Source organism: Salmo salar, chromosome ssa05, assembly GCF_905237065.1.
Source record: "Salmo salar chromosome ssa05, Ssal_v3.1, whole genome shotgun sequence".
Classification (NCBI taxonomy): Eukaryota; Metazoa; Chordata; class Actinopteri; order Salmoniformes; family Salmonidae; genus Salmo; species Salmo salar.
Window position 1 is genome coordinate 68878462 of NC_059446.1, and position 18019 is coordinate 68896480.

The window sequence follows — 18019 nt, forward strand, 5'->3', positions numbered from 1 at the left end:
GCATCCACACTCATGGCTATCGAAATCCACTGTGTTCAATGATTGAGCTTTGAATACAATGTTCTGTTGCAAAGCATACCATTTGTAGAATGTGGCAATTTTTTGAATTTTTACATTTAGTTTTCTGTGTTTTTACAGCCTGGAATTAAAATGCATTCCCTTTTTACTTTTTTTGACTGCTCGGTGCTCTGTAAAAACCTTCAAATTTCAAAATAAAAAATACACGTAAAAAAATATAATTTTATTTTTGGATAGGCTTCTACCAAATTTGCACACATCTTTCACAATTTCTCAAAGTCAATCAAGTTGTTTGCAGATCATTGCAGTCAAAAATATGACAGCCCCGTTGTGAATATTATTTTATTTATTTTTATTTATGCTGTTGTCTTTATTGTTGTTAAATCTGTCTTTTGTCATTGGCAACGAGAAAACACTGATTTAATAACAGCAAATAAAACAAGTTAAATTATAGTCACAATGGCGCTATAGGTGACTCGGGAGTTTCCACTGTCTTGTCTGGGTAAGAAACAGTTTTCTTTCAATAAGAAAGTGGTTTTGGACTTGTGTTTTGTGTTATAGTCCTGCTAAAAGGAGAAAGTCTCTCCCAGTGTCAGGTCTCAAGCAGACTGGATCAGGCCTAAGGGCGTCAGCATGCTTCAGATCGTCTGGCGGCTAGCCAAAGTCGGCTAGGTTAACCAACTGAGTGTGCTTGCATACTCCAAGACCTTCACTTGAAAAAACAAGAAAAATCAATCAATCAAATGTATTTATATTTATTTTATTTATTTATTATTTAAAAAAATTTACAGGGACAGTGCACATTAATCAATGTTTCAGTAAAAGTGCGGTTTTAGCCAGCCGGCTAATTTTCAACCGCAGTCTCTGGGCAGGTTATTAAAAACAATTACAATATAGACAATCATTGAACAGTGAGCACACGCAGTGTAACATAGGACAAGCAAGACATAGCATACAGACAGAGCAACATAGGACAAGCAAGATGTAGCATACTGACAGAGCAACATAGAACAACAAGACAAAATCCATAAAAGCAACAATGTGTTTCCACACCTCACAAGCTACAGACAACAGACAACATGGAAAGTGGCAATACACAGCTAGCGATTATGTTCACAAATCTGATTGACCTTTAGCCATGTCTTCATGCATTTTGTGAAAGTGTGATATGTGGTGCAGTTATGTGTGTCTGATGGCAGTGTATTCCAGACATGGAAAGCTCTCACAGAGAAAGCGGAGGACCTGAGCCCTAGGACCATGCCCTTATAAAGCCCTTCTTACATCAGCTGATGTCACAAAGTGCTGTACAGAAACCCAACCTAAATCCAAAAAACAAGCAATGCAGGTGTAGAAGCATGGTGGCTAGGAAAAACTCCCTAGAAAGGCCAGAACCTAGGAAGAAACCTAGAGAGGAACCAGTCTATGAGGGGTGGCCAGTCCTCTTCTGGCTGTGCTGGGTGGAGATTATAACAGAACATGGCCAAGATATTCAAATGTTCATAAATGGCCAGCAGGGTCAAATAATAATAATCACAGTGGTTGTAGAGGGTGCAACAGGTCAGCACCTCAGGAGTAAATGTCAGTTGGCTTTTCATAGCCGATCATTCAGAGTATCTCTACCGCTCCTGCTGTCTCTAGAGAGTTGAAAACAGCAGGTCTGGGACAGGTAGCACGTCCAGTGAACAGGTCAGGGTTCCATAGTCGCCGGAAGAAGAGTTGAAACTGGAGCAGCAACACGACCAGGTGGACTGGGGACAGCACGGAGTCATCAGGCCAGGTAGTCCTGAGGCATGGTCCTAGGGCTCAGGTCCTCCGAGAGAGAGAAAGAAAGAAAAAAAGAAAGAAAGAGAGAAAGAAAGAGAGAAAGAAAGAAAGAAAGAGAGAGAAAAACAGATAGAATTGAGAGAGCATACTTAAATTCACACAGGACACCGGATAAGACAGGAGAAATACTCCAGATATAACAGACCCCCGACACATAAACTATTGCAGCATAAATACTGGAAGTTGAGACAGGAGGGGCGGGAGACACTGTGGCCCGTCTGACGATACCCCCGGACAGGGCCAAACAGGCAGGATATAACCCCACCCACTTTGCCAAAACACAGTCCCCACACCACTAGAGGGATATCTTCAACCACCAACTTACCATCCTGAGACAAGGCAGAGTATGGCCCACGAAGATCTCCCCCATGGCACAAACACAAGGGGGGGCGCCAACCCAGACAGAAATATCACGTCAGTGACTCAACCCACTCAGAATTAATCTAACATAACTCAAGAAATCTGTCGTTAATGTAAATTGTTTCAGAAAACTAGGTGTATGTCGCACATCACTACTTCACAGGAGAGGCATTTGAAGTTCATTTTTAAAAAAATCATAAAAATGCGTTTTTTGGCAGAATTGCCTTCTGGAACATTTCATGTGCCTTAAAAACAAACATGTATGCCATCTGTATATACAAGATAAATTACGAGCGTAGTTGGTTTAGCCACGGGAAAAGACAGGAACCTTCCCACTAGCCATGATTGGCTGAGATAATGGATGGGCTGGACATGCCAAGAGATGAGCTCAGATTGACCTAAAGCGAAAGAGAACACAGAAGGCTGTTGTATAAAACACCTGTCTGGATTACATCTTCAAACTAAGGGCAACCATAGCATCTGTGACAGAGAGGGAGAAGTGTTCATCCATGTATACGGGTAAGAGAGTCTAACTAGCTAAATTTTCAGATATTATACATTTCTAATTTTGTCAGAAAGTTGTTTTCATTGCAAATGAAAGAGTACTGTTAGCTAGCTAGCTATCATTAGCTGGCTGGCTGTCTGGCTGGCTGGCTGGCTTACTAGTTAACGTTATGTGCATGATCTGTGTATTAATATTATTCATTTCGCAAAGTAATTTGCATTGCTAGTTATAGCTTAATGTTAGCTAGCTAGCTAACATTGAACCTAGCTAGTTGGTTATCTTTAGCTACCTATAGATTCATGAAGGGTAGTAAAGTTATGAGTTGGCATTATGGTTAATTGTTTAGCTGGCTAGCTACATGTCTAAACAAAAGACTCCACTATGCAAGTAACCATTTCACTGTCTACACCTTCTAACAAGCTAGAAACGAACCAATACATTATTTATAAAGTTACTTTTAGTTGCCTGGTTTGCTAGATTGACATATACTGAATTCATTTTTAAACAGATGGGTTTATTCGTGTTAAATTGCACCAGTTATTCTATTTTAGACCCCCAGGTTGCTGATGTCATGCAGCCTGTCGATTTTGTAATTATACTTTTACTACAATGACAATGTCATAACAGTTGTATTGAGTGGACCAAAACGCAGCGGATAAAGTGCTCATCTTCTTAATTGTATTAAAGAAAACACTTAATCAAAATAAACAAATGACAAAAACAGTCCAGTAAGGTGCACAGACTATACTAGAAACAACCACCCACAAACACAAGTGAAAACAAACACAACTAAATATGGCCTCCAATTAGAGACAACAACAACCAGCTGCCTCTAATTGGAGGTCATTTCCAAAACTCACATAGAAATAGAAAAGCTAGATTAAACATAGAAATAGGAAAACTAGAACCTAAAACCACAATACCCAAACACACAAAACAAACACCCCCCCCTGCCACGCCCTGACCAACTATAATGACAAATAACCCCTTTTACTGGTCAGGACGTGACCCCCCCCCCCAAAGGTGCAGACCCCGAATGCACCTTAAAACAAAAACCCCACAAAACAACCCCAAACTTAAAGTGAGGGAAGGGAGGGTGGCCACCATCAACAACGGTCCCTGTGCTACACCCCCCCTCCCAATCCTCCCACTACGGAGGTGGCTCTGGCTCTGGGCGTAGCTCCCGTTCCGTAGACTCCGGGCTGAGGAGCGTCGCTGGAGACTCCGGGCTGAGGAGCGTCGCTGGAGATTCCGGGTTGGGGAGCATCGCTGGAAGCTCCGGGCTGGGGAGCGTCGCTGGAAGCTCCGGGCTGGGGAGCGTCGCTGGAAGCTCCGGGCTGGGGAGCGTCGCCGGAAGCTCAGGGCTGGGGAGCGTCGCTGGAAGCTCAGGGCTGAGGGCCGTTTCTGCAGGCGCCGGACTGTAGACCGTTTCTGCAGGCTCCGGACAGTAGGCTCCGGACTGTAGGCCCTCTCTGCAGGCTCCAGACTGTAGGCCGTCTCTGCAGGCTCCGGACTGTAGGCCGTCTCTGCAGGCTCCGGACTGTAGGACGTCTCTGCAGGCTCCGGACTGTAGGCCGTCTCTGCAGGCTCCGGACTGTAGGCCGTCTCTGCAGGCTCCGGACTGTAGGCCGTCTCTGCAGGCTCCGGACTGTAGGCCGTCTCTGCAGGTTCAGGACTGTAGGCCGTTTCTGCAGGTTCCGGACTGTAGGACGTTGCCGGTAGCACCGGACGGGAACTGCCGCCGGAAGCTCTGGACGGGGAACTGTCGCCGGAAGCTCTGGACGGGGAACTGTCGCCGGAAGCTCTGGACGGGAAACTGTCGCCGGAAGCTCTGGACGGGGAACTGTCGCCGGAAGCTCTGGACGGGGAACTGTCGCCGGAAGCTCTGGATGGGGACTGCGCACTGGAGGCCTGATGCGTGGGGCTGGCTTAGGAGGCGCCAGACTAGTAACCCGCACCACAGGGCTAGTGCGAGGAGCAGGAACAGGACGTACTGGGCTGGGCAGGCGCACTGGAGACCTGATGCATGGGGCTGGCTTTGGAGGCGCCAGAACAGTAACACGCACCACAGGGCTAGTGCGTGGAGCAGGAACAGGACGTACCGGACTGGGCAGGCACACTGGAGACCTGATGCGTGGGGCTGGCTTTGGAGGCGCCAGAACAGTAACACGCACCACAGGGCTAGTGCGAGGAGCAGGAACAGGACGTACCGGACTGGGCAGACGCATTGGAGGCCTGATGCGTGGGGATGGCTTTGGAGGCGCCAGACTAGTAACACGCACCTCAAGGCTAGTGCGGAGAGCAGGAACAGGACGTACTGGACTGGGCTGACGCACTGGAGGAAGAGTATGAGGAGCAGGAACAGGATACACTGGGCCATGAACCCTCACCGGTGGTCTGATGCTTGCAACTTGCATCACCGGTCCTGGCTCGATGCTGGCTCTAGCATGACACCTGTGAGGAGCTTTCACCAAGCGCACCGGGCTGTAGCTGCGCACTGGCGATACCGTGCGTATCTCCGCATAACATGGTGCTTGCTTGATCCGTCGCTCCCCATAGTAAGCACAGGTGCTCCTTTGTGCCCTTTCCGCCAGTACCTCTCTCCGGAATCTCGCGTCAAGCTCCTCGCTTGATTCCTTGACTGGCTCCTTTTTGCTCCACAGCTCTCTCCTGTACGCCCGGGAAGTTAGGTCAGGGCTCCCTCCTGACTTAGACCAACTCCCCGTATGCCCCCCCCAAAAAATTTTGGGGGCTGCATCCTCAACTCCTGAAATGGAGGATATAATGCCTCATACCTCCGTCGTTCCCTCTTAGCTTCCTCCAGCTCCTCCTTCGGGCACTGGTACTCCCCAGCCTGGCTACATGGACCCTTACCATCGAGGATCTCCTCCCATGTCCATGACTCCAAATAGCTCTCCTGCTGCTCCTTCCTCTGCTGCTTGGCCCTTCTTTGGTGGGTGGTTCTGTCATAACAGTCGTATTGAGTGGACCAAAACGCAGCGGGTAAAGTGCTCATCTTCTTAATTTTATTAAAGAAAACACTTAATCAAAATAAACAAACGACAAAAACAGTCCAGTAAGGTGCACAGACTATACTAGAAACAACCACCCACAAACACAAGTGAAAACAAACACAACTAAATATGGCCTCCAATTAGAGACAACAACAACCAGCTGCCTCTAATTGGAGGTCATTGCCAAAACTCACAGAGAAATAGAAAAGCTAGATTAAACATAGAAATAGGAAAACTAGAACCTAAAACCACAATACCCAAACACACAAAACAAACACCCCCCCTGCCACGCCCTGACCAACTATAATGACAAATAACCCCTTTTACTGGTCAGGACGTGACAGACAAGTTTGATGTTGGACGACAATAGAATGTTCATGATGTCTCTGTGATAACTGTATACAGACATGTTGATAGAAGTAGTATAAACCATTCTTGATCTTAAAATATTTGGTTGTACACTAACATACTCACTGTGTGGTGCAGTATTTCTCAATAAAAAAAAATGCATGAAAATGAGTGGAGACATTTAGAGGGTTACTCAATTAAGTGTTGTGTTGGCTTGGCTTTGCCCCAAATATAACACTTTGTATTTTGGCTTTTTTGCAGTACTAAGTGCCTTGCTGCAAACATGATGCATGCTTTGGAATGGGTTTCTCAGCACAGGCTTTCACTCTGTCATACAGGCCAATGTGAAGCGACTGCGATATTGTTGATTCGTCCAAATGCAGTTTAGCATTTTTTGTCATGAATCTTGTTCTGGAGACAGCTCTGCATAGTGGTCACTTGCTGGCACTTTAACTTTAACCCTAATCAACACTACTAACCCTAATGCCTAACCACATGTACATATTACCTCGACTAACCTCTACCCCCGCACATTGACTCGGTACAGGTGCCCACTGTATATATAGCCTCGTTATTGTTATTTTTATTGTTTTACTTTTTTTTACCTTAGTTTATTTAATAAATATCTTCTTAACTCTTATTTTTCTTAAAAATGCATTGTTGGTTAAGGGCTTGTAAGTAAGCATTTCACGGTAAGGTCTACACCTGTTGTATTCGGCGCATGTGACAAATAACATTTGATTTGACTACTAACTACTACTAAATTAAGACCAACAAGCAAGTTATTTACAATAAAAAAACATTTTGACAGAACACAGACTTGAATTGTATGAATATGCATGGCATGAGACTGATGGATTTGTTTACTGTGTTCTACTGTTTTTTTAGTTATTTGCTTCTTGATGCAGTCTCTGATGAGAGAGACATTTGGACAGGAGTTAATGTTGACCTGATGAGCAATGAGGAGGATGGCCTGCAAAACGGAAAAGCAGTGTTTTGCGTTGTCAAGAAATACAGAGCTGCTCAGAGAGGGACCATAGCTACTTGGCGAGCCACACCACACGGATCATGTCTGGGGACTTTTCGTCAAGGCAACATAGATCCCATGGGCCCCTCAACACTATAGCAGCACTTTAACCCTAATTGAGATTTGCCATGGGCAAAGCTGGATGACTCATGTCATCTCTCCCCCCTTAACCCATGTATGCAGGTAAGAACCACATTCGAAATTCATAGATTAATGAAAGTATTTTCAAAATAATCAAGCAGAGTACTGACAGGAGTCATCCAGCTTGGCCCAAGTCGCCTCCATGGGGGTTACTTTAGTTTCAGGCCCTGCTTAGACTAAATCAAATCACATGTTTTATACAACAGGTGTAGATCTTACCTTGAAATGCTTACTTACAAGCCCTTAACCAACAATGCAGTTCAAGAAATAGAGTCAAGAAAATATTTACTAAATAAACAAAAGTAATTTTTTCACTAAAAAGTAACACAATAAAAGAACATGTCGGTAGGGGTAAAGTGACTATGCATAGATAAAAAAACAGCGGGTAGCAGCAGCATAAAAACAAAGGGGGGGTGGGGGGTGTCAATGTAAATAGTCCGGGTGACCATTTGATTCATTGTTCAGCAGTCTTATGGCTTGGAGGTAGAAGCTGTTAAGGAGCCTAGACGTGGCGCTCCGGTACCGCTTGCCGTGCGATAGCAGAGAGAACAGTCTATGACTTGGGTGACTGAAGTCTTTGACTATTTTTTGGGTCTTCCTCTGACACCATCTAGTATATAGTTCCTGGGTGGCAGGAAGCTTGGCCCCAGTGATGTACTGGGCGTACACACTACCCACTGTAGCACCTTGTGGTCGGATGCCATACCAAAATCAAATCAAATTTTATTGGTCACATACACATGGTTAGCAGATGTTAATGCGAGTGTAGTGAAATGCTTGTGCTTCTAGTTCCGACAGTGCAGTAATATTGTTGAAGAAAAGGCAACATTTTTACATCCGTTCTCAGAACATTTAAAAAACTTTGAACGGTCAGGAAACATATGGCTTCATTCCCAGAACCAATTGGAAACAAAAAACGTACATTCCCACAACTTCCAAGGAACCAAATGTGCTAGCTGGGAAGTGCCTGGCCGCAAACAGGATGCATGCTTTATAATGTGTTTTTCAGTACATACTTTCACTGTTTTCACTCTGTCTACAGGCCAGTGTGAAGCAACTGTGGAGTTACTGATCCATCCAAACACAGGTTAGCGTTTTTTGTCATAAATCCTGTTCTGGAGGCAGCTCTGCATAGTGGTCACTTGCTGGCACCCTAACTTTAACCCTAACCACACTACTAACCCTAATGCCTAACCCTAACCTTAAATTATGACCAAAAGCACATTTTGGTTTTCATGAATTTTTACAATATAGCCAATTTTGACTGTGCAGCTGGCCTATGTTGCCGAAATAGCTCAGTTCTGCCTCAAGTAGAAGACTCGTGATATAAAATACAGTATATACCTGCTATCCAGACACAGTTTAGTTTCTCCAACCTCAGCCATAGTAGCTGTGACAAAATGAGCATCTGTGTTTAATTACATATTTTTAGATGATACTGTACCAGAAAGCCAAATATGGGTTTGAGAAGGAAATGATCAGGGCTGGATACATCCCGAAACAATTCTTGAATGTCAATCTTATGGAGGAAGTCAGGAAGGCTGTTGAGAATGCAAGAGTAGCAGTAAGCAAACCAACATGAAATGAGGGGCTTCCTAATGAGGCACTAGTTTCCTAATTTACTGCCAGTTCTATTCTCAAAATGGTATCCCGATAATCACTGCTTTTGGTGTACGCACCCACAATTTCCTTTCCCTCTACAGTGTATACGTTCTCTTTTGCCTACTTTGAGTGCTGACATCTTGTCTTTGTCTGGTGGCCAGGTGTGTGTTATTTTGTGAACCTCCAAATAACTCCTATTCAGTTACTCACAACAAGTAAGTTCTCGACATTTCTGCCTCATATTGACCCAATCATCGCTACTTCCTTTGTCTCCATGCGTCAGACCTGCTGTTTACAGTATCTCTCGCACTAGTTTGTGGTCTGCCCGTCTATGCCAACCTACATCTGGTTCTTGTAACTGTTTGTGGCCGTGGTCTGCATACCTGTCTCCCTGAGCATGAATAAGCCCATGTATGGACACCAAGCCCCCTATAGGGTGTTTGTCTTGTGCCTAGAGGCTGACAGCTGTTCATCATCCAGACAGGAAACACAGTGGCAAGTCTACGACTGCACAAGGAAATATGTCCAACAGACCAACCGGGACATTGAAACCAATGTAAATTGATATTTCAAAGTATTTAAAGGTCCAATGCAGCCGTTTTCTCTCAATATCAAATAATTTCTGGATTGTTTTCAATTAAAATGGTTAAAAAAAGAAATATTTTTATTTTACCTTATTTAACCAGGCAGGCCAGTTGAGAACAAGTTCTCATTTACAACTGCGACCTGGCCAAGATAAAGCAAAGCAGTGTGTAACGATCGTCCAAAGGAGTAGACCAAGGTGCAGCGTGGTATGTGTTCATCTTGATAGTTATTTTAAATCTGAACACTTAAACAAAATAATAAACAATGGAAAAACGACTGTCACGTCTTGCAGGCTTACAAAGCAGTACAAAAATAAGATCCCACAACTCAAGGAGGGAAAGGGCTGCCTAAGTATGGTTCCCAATCAGAGACAACGATAGGCAGCTGCCACTGATTGGAAACCATACCTGGCCAAAACATAGAAATATAAACCATAGAATGCCCACCCCACACCCTGACCTAACAACATAGAGAAATAAACCGTCTCTCTCAGGTCAGGGCGTGACAGTACCCCCCCCCCAAAGGTGCGGACTCCCGGCCGCAAACCTGAACCTATAGGGGAGGGTCCGGGTGGGCATCTATACTTGGCGGCGGCTCTGGTACGGGGCGTAGCCCCCACACCGCCCGCTGATCCCCCGCTTGGATCATCGCCGGAGGCTCTGAACTGCCGACCGCAACTGAAGACTCTGGGCCGCGGGCCACCGCTGAAGACTCTGGGCCACGGGCCGCCGCTGAAGACTCTGGGCCACGGGCCGCCGCTGAAGACTCTGGGCCGCCGCTGAAGGCTGCGGGCCGCCACTGAAGACTCTGGGCTGCGGGCCGCCGCTGAAGACTCTGGGCTGCGGGCCGCCGCTGAAGACTCCGGGCTGGGGGCCATCGCTGGAGGCTCCGGACTGGGAAGCATCGCTGGAGGCTCCGGACTGGGGAGCATCGCTGTAGGTTCCGGACTGGGGAGCGTCGCTGGAGGCTCCGGACTGGGAAGCATCGCTGGAGGCTCCGGACTGGGGAGCATCGCTGTAGGTTCCGGACTGGGGAGCGTCGCTGCAGGCTCCGTGCCATGGATCGTCACTACAGGTTCTGCGCCATGGATCATCACTGGATGCTTTGTGCCATGGATCATCACTGGAGGCTTCGGACCACGGATCATCACTGGAGGCTTCCTACGTGGAGCTGGAACCGGTCTCACCGGACTGGGGAGACGCACAGGAGACTGGGTGCGCAGAGCAGGCACAGGGTATACTGGGCCGTGGAGGCGCACTGGAGGTCTGGAGCTTAGGGCTGGCACACCCCGTCCTGGCTGGATGGTTATTTTTGCCCAGCAAGGGCGGAGCGCTGGCACAGGACGAGCTGGGCTGTGCTGGTGAACGGGGGGTACCGTGCGTAGAGCTGGCGCAGGATAACCTGGGCCGAAGTGACGCACTGGAGACCAGGAACGCTGAGCCGGCACACTTCTTCTTGGCTGATGGCCAACTCTAGCACGGCAACGGTGAGGAGCTTGCACCGAGCGCACCGGGCTGTGAGTGCGCACTGGTGACACAGTGCGCATCACCGCATAACACGGTACTTGCTCGGTCACTCGCTCCCCACGGTAAGCACGGGGAGTTGGCTCAGGTCTCAACCCCGACTTCGCCAATCTCCCCGTGTGCCCCCCCCCCAAAAAAATTGGGGGGGCCGCTACCTCTCGGGCTTCCGTTGTTGCCTTGCCTGTTCCTCCCAGTATCGCCGTTCCACTTTCGCTGCCTCTATCTCCTCTTGTGGACGGCAATACTCCCCAGGCCTTGTCCAGGGTCCTGCCCCATCCAGGATTTCCTCCCAGGTCCAGTCATCCTGCCCACGCTGCTTGGTCCTTTGGTGGTGGGATCTTCTGTAACGATCGTCCAAAGGAGTAGACCAAGGTGCAGCGTGGTATGTGTTCATCTTGATATTTATTTGAAATCTGAACACTTAAACAAAATGATAAACAATGGGGAAAAACGACCGTCACGTCTTGCAGGCTTACAAAGCAGTACAAAAATAAGATCCCACAACTCAAGGAGGGAAAGGGCTGCCTAAGTATCGTTCCCAATCAGAGACAACGATAGGCAGTTGCCTCTGATTGGAAACCATACCTGGCCAAAACATAGAAATATAAACCATAGAATGCCCACCCCACACCCTGACCTAACAACATAGAGAAATAAACCATCTCTGTCAGGTCAGGGCGTGACACAGTGCGACAAAAAACAACAACAGAGTTACACATGGGATAAACAAATGTACAGTCAATAACACAATAGAAAATCTGTATACAGTGTGCAAATGAAGCAAGGAGGTAAGGCAATAAATAGGCCATAGTGGCAAAGTAATTACAACTTAACAATTTACACTAGAGTGATAGAAGTGCAGATGAGGGGATGGGGTAGGGGATGGGGTAGGTAGTTGGTTGGATGGGCTATTTACAGATCGGCTGTGTACAGCTGCAGCGATCGGTAAGCTGCTCTGACAGCCGATGCTTGAAGTTAGTGAGGGAGATATGAGTCTCCAACTTCAGTGATTTTTGCAATTCGTTCCAGTAATTGGCAGCAGAGAACTGGAAGGAAAGGCGGCCAAAGGGGGTGTTGGCTTTGGGGATGACCAGTAAAATATACCTGCTGGAGTGTGTGCTACGGGTGGGTGTTGCTATGGTGACCAGTGGGCTGAGATAAGGCGGAGCTTTACCTAGCAAAGACTTATAGATGACCTGGAGCCAGTGGGTTTGGCGATGAATATGTAGCGAGGACCAGCCAACGAGAGCATACAGGTCGCAATGGTGGGAAGTACATGGGGCTTTGGTGACAAAACGGATGGCACTGTGATAGACTGCATCCAATTTGCTGAGTAGAGTGTTGGAGGCTATTTTGTAAATGACATGACTGAAGTCGAGGATCGGCAGGATAGTCAGTTTTACGAGGGTATGTTTGGCAGCATGAGTGAAGGAGGCTTTGTTGCGAAATAGGAAGCCGATTCTAGATTTAATTTTGGATTGGAGATGCTTAATATGAGTCTGGAAGGAGAGTTTCCAGTCTAGCCAGACACCTAGGTATTCATAGTTGTCCACATATTCTAAGTCAGAACCATCCAGAGTAGAAAATAGCTTCTAAACAAAGATACATTTCTTTCTTATTGGTCTATTAACTAAATTACCATCTGGTGATGTCACCAGGCAGGCCAAAACTCAATCCCACCAAAGCAGGTGGGATTTTTTCAAACAGATCTTTCACAAAAAAAACTAAACATTTTCACAGAATTGTTTCAACCTCATTGTGTGGAAATATATTTAAAACACAGAAAAATAAATCATGCTTCGACTGCACTGGGCCTTTAACATCTGCATCTGACTCAGGTTTGTTAGACGCAAAATAGTAATCTCTCCATTGTAGTAGCTGATGTGTGATGAGCTCCACATCCCCCTCTCATACAATGCAATATACACTGAGTGTACAAAACATTAAGATCACCTTCCTAATATTGTACAAAACATTAAGAACACCTTCCTAATATTGAGTTGTGCCCCCTTTTTCCGTCAGAACTGCTTCAATTTGTCGGGCAATGGAGTTTGTGTCAAAAGCGTTCCACAGGAATGCTGGCCCATGTTGACTCCAATGCGTCCCACAGTTGTGTCAAGTTGGTGTAACGGCCGTCGTTAAAATGAGACCAAGGTGCAGCGGAGGATGTGTTCATCTTTCAAGATATTTAATGGAACGCATGAACACTACAAAATAAACAAAACGACCAGCAACAGTTCTGCCCGGTTACACACTAAACAGAAAACAATCACCCACAAAAACCCAAAGGAAAACCAGGCTACTTATGTGTGACTCCCAATCAGCAACAACGAACTACAGCTGTGCCTGATTGGGAGCCACACACACGGCCCAAAACAAAGAAATACAAAAACATAGAAAAATGAACATAGAACGCCCACCCAATGTAACACCCTGGCCTAACCAAAATAAAGAACAAAAACCCCTCTCTATGGCCAGGGCGTTACAGTTGGCTGGATGTCCTTTGGGTGGTGGACCATTCTTGATACACAAGGGAAACTGTTGAGTGTGAAAAACCCAGCAGGATTGCAGTTCTTCACACACTCAAACCTGTGCACCTTGCACCTAATACCATACCCCATTCAAAGGGCACTTAAATCTTTTGTCTTGCCCATTCACCCTTTGAATGGCACATATACATAATCCATGTCTCAATTGTCTCAAGGCTTAAACCTATTAAGGATCCGTAAGGATATGCATATTCTTGATACCATTTGAAAGGAAACAGAAAGGCCATAATGTATTCTTCCAGCCCAGGACCAATTTAGATTTTGGCCACTTGATGGCAGCAGTGTATGTGCAGTTTTAGCCTGATCCAGTGAACCATTGCATTTCTGTTCAAAATGTTGTATCAAGACTGCCCAAATGTGCCTAAGTGGTTTATTAATACATTTTCAACTTCATAGCTGTGCACTCACCTCAAAGAATAGCATGGTATTCTTTCACTGTAATAGCTACTGTAAATTGGACAGTGCAGTTAGATTAACAATCATTTTTTATGTCCTGGGAAATGTTCTTGTTACTTACAACCTCATGCTAATCACATTAGCCTATGTTAGCTCAACCGTCCTGCAGGGGACCCACCAATCCCAAAAATCCTTCTTTCACCTGTCTCCTCCACTTCATCTACACTGATTTAAGTGTATTTAACAAGTGACATCAATAAGGGATCATATCTTTCACCATAGCTTTCATGGAAAGAGCAGGTGTTCCTAATGTTTTGTACACTCAGTGTATATAATATGTCATTTAGCAGACGCTTTTATTCAAAGCGACTAACAGTCATGCATGCATACATGAATGTAAAATATTTATTTAATCAAACCCATTATCCTGGCGTCGCAAGCGCCATGCTCTACCAACAGAGGACCAAAATGCTTCAAGCACCTGGTGGAAAGGTGTTATATAAATCCAATCCACTGTTGTTGTTATTATTAACTACCTGTTAGGGCACATCAGGACTTTGTTGTTCCATGCTCTGATTGGGAGCTATTCCATGAGAAGATGCACCTGACAATCTTAATCCTATCCCTCCACTTCAGCTAGCCTAAACCAAGCCCTGTTTCAGAAGTACCAACGTGCGATGCCAGTTTATTTATCTTTATAATAAGAAAGTCTGCACATGGTATATTCCTCTCCCAAGTGCTTCAATTTGACCTGCACCTGGTACAAGGTGCTCCTCCTGAATGTTAAGGACCTTCTTTCTCAATTCATATAATTTATTGTTTGCAGCAGGGTGTGCCTATCGCTCACACTGACTTCTTGTATTGGTACACAACACATGATTCAATCCCTGCTGACTAACGGGTGCTGGTCTTGTAAGTGCCCTTTATACTTTTCAATAAATTACACTAAAAGTGTGGTCTCCATGTTCCCAAGACTTATAGCTAAAAGTCTTGAACTTGTCTCAAATGTATCTGTTCTGACACAAACATGTCTTCTCTAATGGGGGGAGATTTCTGCAGTTTCACAATAAATTGAGTTTTCCCTTCTGTTCTTGATCCAACAAGGATCATTGAGGTTTAGAATATTCTAATGATATTTCTCCCAGTGATGGTATGAGGACTCAGGAAATCTGACCACCCATGTAATCAAATAACAATAATGTTATTTTTCTGGACAAAAGGTAAAGTGAATTTAAACACTTAACCCTAGTTGTTCCTGTAAGTCACTCTGTATAAGAGTGTCAGCTAAATGACTAAAATGTAAACTTAATTTGTCCAATAGAACAGAATTGAACAGACTGATACAATGTTTTTCCTATGATTGCAACAATGTCATTGGGGTGCCTGTGCAGAGCATACACCAAATATGCACAGTATTGCATCCTAATGAGTGATGAGGGGACAAAGAAATGGCAAAGGGAATAAAGTAACACAAACACATACAACACTTTGCCCTTGAACTGAAGCTAATCTGTAAACTATTTACAAATTATTTACATTTGATTTGGTTGGTGATATTAGTTTGTCACACTCCAGTTTTTACTTTCATTTACTCTGCAAATGAGTTGTTAATTTTCTGTTCCTTTAGTTACATTTTCAGTCAACCTCAAACCTCATGTGATAGACCCTACTTTTTGAATTGATAAACCCTGACCACTTCCTTTCTTTCATTGTGTGGTCTATAACCTACATGTTTTTAAGATTCTGTTTCTCTCAGTTATGTTTTGTGTCATGAGCCTGTTTCACAACTTCTCGCAACAAATAGTGAGCTTTGTCTGTGTTGCTCCTATTTGTTATTGTTTGAATCCGGGAAAACAATCTGGATCCCAGTCAGAGGAACACCCCTCCGATGCCTTAGGGCTGTTTACAGTTTTTTTCCTCCTGTAATAGACACCTTAGGAAAATTGGCTGCTCTGTGGTTGCGTGAGAATGAAAAGCTTTTTCAAAGCCCATTACCCTGGCAGTGCTAACTTCACCTTTTTAACCATTCATAATCATTCCAAGTTCATTAACCTACATTTTATACTACCCTGTCATTATTACAGTGTATGTAAATTTACCAAAAAAGCAGATAGACTAGGGATCTTGTTTTTGAATAGAAATTAATGAAAGTAAAAAATATTGACTGAACAATAAATCAAATTAAATGTTATCGGTCACATACACATGATTAGCAGATGTTATTGCGAGTGTAGCGAAATGCTTGTGCTTCTAGTTTATTAAAGTGACTAGTGATCCATTTATTAAAGTGGCCAATGATTTCAAGTCTGTATCTAGGCAGCAGCCTCTCTGTGTAGTGATGGCTGTTTAACAGTCTGATGGCCTTGAGATAGATGTTAACAATACTGTTATTAAGAAGGTTAAAAATAACCACTGAAATGATTAGGGTCTTATGTCCATAGCCACAGGAAGTAGGGGTGCTGCAGCACCCCTACAAAAATTGAAACAAATATTTTTCTGAAAAGTAGTGTACTGGGACGTTAGCGGACCAATATAGGCGTCTGCAGCGCGGGAAACACTTTTTTTTCTTCAGGACTTCCAGAAAATTAAAATTAAAGGTACACCAAATTCAAATGGATGGCTTTAGATAAATGTACCCAAAACCCTATTGAATGTAAACTCCATGAGCAACTCTGATGGCCAGCAAGTGGGAGGGTTTTCAGGTGTTTAATTACATTTATTCAGTACACGCAAGGGAACCACAAAGCTCATTATGCATAAAGTAAGTCTGAATACCAACTACTGAGAAGTGCGTAGGGCCGATTGAAGTGGATTTAACAAGTGACATCAATAAGGGATCATAGCTTTCACCTAGCTAGATTCACCTGGTCAGTCTATGTCAGGGAAAGAGCAGATGTTCCCTACAGTGTATGTAGACACTGGTGTCGTGCTGGTGTAGAATAAAGCCTAATGTTAAAAAGTAGCTTTCTAAAGGCAAAGAAAAAAATATTTTTAGGGGTGATGTCATTATGTCCAGCTGTTTTCATCAAAAAGATAGTTAATGGAAACTCACCATAGCAGACAATTGTCACATCTATTTTCTATGCCAACTTTCTAAATGTCGACCCCAAAAAATAAATCACTGGACAAGTCAATGGAAACATAGTTACTGTCGTGGTTGTACTTGTCTTGATTTTATTTGCTTTGCTCTTCTTAGGACTTCGAGTATCATGGTGTGGAGTCTCCTCGGGTCTTCATCTCCAGTTACAGTACCTCTCTATGATTTCCCCAAGCTGGGGGAGACGATGGAGAAGGAACTTCCATTCCCAACATGAAAATCAACCAGAGGAAGAAAGAGGCTCTCCAAGCCAACACATGGAGATCAGCTATTGTATCTGTGTGGCTGCAATACAGTATCAATTTCAGGTCTCCTTTAGTGTAGATATAACCATCTTGGTAAGGGAGATCAGAATGTACTATCAGGCTTTTGGTCTAGATAATGAGTCTCTGCAGAGCCTTGCTGATGAACAAATGTGCCAGTGGAGGAGCTGAAAGCAGTCCTCAAGTCCCCTCTGAACAAGGAGATAAGACAAGACGCATCAAAATTCTGACCAAGGCACTTGGGTCAACATCGATGGTGGTTCAGTACTTCTTGAGTACCATTCCAGTCTTGGGCTCCATGGCTGCAGGAGGTATTTCATATTGCACCACCTACTACATGCTGAAGATCTGTCTGAAGATGCGCAACATTTACTGAAGAAGGCTCTGAAGGCCGATGAGTGAGATAATGTCAAAGAGACTGTTTTTATTGTGTTTATCAAGATCGAGGGATGTTTTTTCATAAGTGCCTTTTTATTATATAAGGAAAATATATATTGCCCAAAAATATATATATGCTTACTTTTGCATATTCATACCAATTTAATCTCTATAACCTAGAGCATGAAATCTATTCTTTTTTAAAAGGATTCTATCACCACCATGACAGTCTTGCAGACAGTCAGATTGCATAATCCCAAAATCTTTTTTTGCTTCTGGATTTGAAAAGAATCCTAGTTAATACTTAATATTACTTGCCTGAAATGTAAACGAGGTGGTATACAAAGGATTTTATACTCTTTCAGAATGTTCTTACAATATTCTTATGT

The 18019-nt window shown here is 44.4% G+C and overlaps 1 long non-coding RNA gene across 1 annotated transcript; it reads left to right on the forward strand.

Annotated features, from left to right (window-relative positions):
• The first annotated feature begins 6963 nt into the window (after positions 1-6963).
• LOC123743149 (uncharacterized) lies at positions 6964-17717 on the forward strand. Its single transcript, XR_006769953.1, has 3 exons — positions 6964-7279; positions 8280-8324; positions 17089-17717. It is a non-coding gene; the product is annotated as an uncharacterized lncRNA (long non-coding RNA).
• The last annotated feature ends 302 nt before the right edge of the window (positions 17718-18019 follow it).